The sequence below is a fragment of the Marmota flaviventris genome, chromosome 7 (genome assembly GCF_047511675.1).
Source record: "Marmota flaviventris isolate mMarFla1 chromosome 7, mMarFla1.hap1, whole genome shotgun sequence".
NCBI lineage: Eukaryota > Metazoa > Chordata > Mammalia > Rodentia > Sciuridae > Marmota > Marmota flaviventris.
Genome location: NC_092504.1, coordinates 127,814,639 through 127,818,937, shown reverse-complemented (window position 1 = coordinate 127,818,937; position 4,299 = coordinate 127,814,639).

The window sequence follows — 4,299 nt, the reverse complement described above, 5'->3', positions numbered from 1 at the left end:
TGTAAGCCTTTCCATTGATGCACTTGCTGTCTTCTTGTCCTACCTTTATTTCAGTTATTTATATTCATAAAACAATGTTATCTTGTTTAATCATCTATCATGTTGCCATAGGTGAATTAGAATATACAGAAATTTTTATTTTTGTGACTTTTTAACTCACACACAAATTACTACGTAAGATGTTATTAATTTAATGAGAAAAGGAGATTATGATGCTGTATATTTGCTTCACTCTAAAACACGCCACTACTTCTACCCCACCCTTTACAAAAGGGAGGGACAATTCATACTGTACTGTACTATTTTTTCCTTAACTTTATGCTGTGTATCTTTGAGCTACTTTCATATTAATACATAGCGTCCTTATTCTGTTTTTTACAGCTGGGTAGCATTCGTGTGTGTGTGTATGTGTGTGTGTGTAATTTTGAAATAAACAAAAATACTGTATTGAGAACTGGCTGAATAAGGCTGAAGCAGAACTTACTAATTATAACAAAAAATGCATATGTTAGAAAACAGACTGAAAGCTAAAGACAGCATCTTAAGAAGTTTGGTTGAGAAGAACAAAACAAATGTAAAGAAATTAGAGAAGAAACTATTAAAGGTAGAGCTTAATTGCAGAGAATAGAAAACAAATGTGTCATGAGATCAAAAATAAAATGTTGCTTGAAAAAGGCGGATATGAATATACTTCAGTGAGACAAAAAAGAGAAAGCAAATAATTATGTGAAGAATGAATAAGATTACATCATGACAGCCTACAAATATTGGAAAATTATTAAGAAAAACTTTTGTCAAATTTTGAAAGTTAGATGAAATAAATTTCTTTTAAAATATGACATCAAAATATACAATTTAAAAAAGGGAAAGGAAAGGTTCTAGAGCCATTAAACTGAATTGAAAACCTTTCCACTGAAAACTTTGCTTGCATCATTGAGTTAAATAACACATTTAAAATGGTGTCATTTTTTATAAACTCCAAATAATATTGTACATTCTGCAATTCAGAAAACTCATAATTTTTATTTTTTATAATTTGATGTGCTGGGGATCAAAGCCAAGGACTGATGCATAGTAGGCAAGTTTTATGCTACAGAACCACATCCCTAACCCAAAGTTGTCATAATCTGATGACCAGAAAGGACAGTATGGGAAGGAAAAATTTTATGCCATTGTGACTTAAGATGCAATGATTTAAATAAAATGTTAGCATACTGAATCCAGAAACATACCAAATTTATTATGTTGACTTAGCATGTGTGTATATATAGGTGGTATGTGTGTGTGTACATACATACTATGAATTAAATATGTGATCAGTTGTGGTTCTGTTCATTTAATATCATGATAAACTAATGCTATTTGCCACATTAACATTTGAAAATCATAATGATCTTGGACGCAGCAAAAGGACTTGGTTAAAAATTCAACTTCCATGTGGGCTGGGGTTGTAGCTCATTGTTAGAGCACTTGTCTAGCATGTCCAAAGCATTGGGTTGATTCTCAGCACTGCATATAAATAAAATAAAGGTTTATTGACAAAAAAATATTTTAAAAAATATTTTATTTCAACTTCCATTCATGTTGCAAACAACAGGAAATATAGAAAATGTATCTTAAAGGCTAATTTTACAAAATGTATCAGTATACATCATAATGAAACATTGGGATCAAATTAAGAATTTATATATATATATATTTATATATATGTGTGTGTGTGTGCATATATATATATAATTTTTTTTCTTTTTGCACACAGAAAGCATTTACTCCACACATCTGTGGCTAGCTAGTCAGGTCTGATCATCTTAGCTGGATTCAGCTGCCCTGAAATCAGGGCCATAGATTTATGACCTGTTTTGGTCAGCTCCATGTGACGATTCTTCTGGGGCCAGTGGAGACCCTTCTCTTTTTCATGGTGATGGCAGACGCACAAGAACAAGCCCAATTGCTCAAACATTTCAGTCTTTCACTCACATGTCTACTAATATTCCATTGGTCATGACAAATCCTGTGGCCAAATCCAATGTCAATGGAGCAGAGAAAAACAATCGACTGGGAAAGTAAGAGGAATCAATACTTGCCATATAAATCCAAATTGTTACAACATTGTACTAGGGATCCTAGCTAGTACAGTAAGACAAATGGGTGGAGAGAAACAAAATTCAAAAGAAATGATATATAAATTAAAAGTTTGGCAAATCACTAGCTATCAATATAAAAATAGATTATAGATGATAAGGAACTCTTTCAAAAAAAGCTAGAAGAAAGAATTTTTGAATAGTCCCACAAGAAATGGTAAATTTTTGAGGAGATAGAGATAGTTTGGATTTGAACACTATGTAATGTATACATGAATTGAGACATTCCATGGTACCCCATAAATATGTACAATTTTATGTGCCAATTGAGAAAAGCTATGCACTATTTCTAACATTCTTAAAACTGAGAATTATATATCGAATACCCAAATAGACCTACAGAGTAGAGCCCAGAACTGTCCTGTAAATAAAAGGATACTATTTCAAAAAATCAACTACATTTTTATATATCAGCAAAATTAAACTAGAAAATAGTCTCGAAAGTTTTTATTTGCATTTTTAAAGTACCTAGTACAGAGGAATAAATATAACACAAAACTCATATCCCTAAGGATAAGACTATATATAATACTAATGAAAACAATTTTAAAAGCCTATAGTCATACATACCATATTAAAGGATTGAAAAGCTATTCTTTATATTGATCTAGTAGATTTAATGCATACTGTAGATTCAAGGCATTTATTTTTCTCATTTCTTCTCATTCATGGTGTGTACCTAGAGGGACATTATCTGCATCAAACTGCTCCATAGGTCTCCAGCATCCCCTTAGATCAGCAGCTTCCCAGGGCGTTTTACACTCAAGGCAGATTATTGGAGTGCCTATGGGCAAGCCAACTATACAAATACATTTAAATGTTCTATTTACGTCATGTCTGTTTATACCAGTGGCTAAAACAATTGACACAGCCACACTGAATGTAGTGAGGAGGTATAGGCCATTTCCAGGTGAAGAGAGGAGTGAATATTTTTTCAACAATGATCTAGTCTATCACATGTAGTAAAGAAACTTGACCCTGGTAGCTACCCTATAGAAATTGGTGATTGTGTACCCCAGCATATATGTATATATGTATGTATATAGACTAAATAACCCCTTCCCCAAATGACCAAGTTGTACACATCACAACCTATGAGAATGTGACATTGCATGGTAATAGTGATCTAGTAAATGTCGTTAAATCAAGGACTTAAGAATGGGAGATGATCTGATTATCCAGATGCAAGGTAATCACAACTGTCCATAGAAGAGGGAGATAATCACAACTGTCCATAGAAAAGGGAGGCTGATGGGAAACTAAGGAGAGGGTGATACAATAAAGCAGAGATAGTGGATATGTGGTCATAAGCCAAGGAGTGGCTCAAGAAGCTGAAGACCAGAGTCCTCTAGAACCCGCAGCGGAACACAACCCTGCCCAAACACTTTAGATTCTCAACGACAAAGCCATACAATAATAAATTCATGTTGTTTCAAGTCACCTAGTTTGTTTATGATTTCTTACAGCAAAAACAGGAAACTAATACATCATAAGAATTAATACCAGCACTATAACAATAGAAACAAGTGTTCATCAAATAGGATAAATTCTTGAACAGTCACTCAATAGAACATGGTACAGCACTGATCATGTACAAACTACAGTTATATCAAACAACATGGATGAATCTTAAAATATATTTGTCAAAATGTGCTACAAATAAAAACATACTAGATGAATCTTTTTACTTTCTTTTTTTAGAGAGAGAATTTTAATATTTATTTTTTTAGTTTTCGGCGGACACAACATCTTTGTTTGTATGTGGTGCTGAGGATCGAACCCGGGCCGCACGCATGCCAGGCGAGCGCGCTACCGCTTGAGCCACATCCCCAGCCCTAGATGAATCTTTTTAAATAAGGTTCAAAAATAAAGTAGCTCCTTTGCTTAGGGATAAATACTTAATGGTGAATCTATAGTTTTAAGAAAAAATCATTTACTGTGAATGTGAAATTAGGATGGTTGTGAGTGGTGCTTGTGAGAGTAGAGGCCAACCTGGGGTGCTTGCAATTTTGCTTCTTAAGCTTTGCTGTGGCTACTTGTTTATTCACTTGGTTATAAGACATTAAAATATTCATTGGATTTATGCACTTTTATATTCATAATTCTATGAGTTATAGTCTACAATAAAATAAAAATCCCATTTTCAAAAGAGATCTTT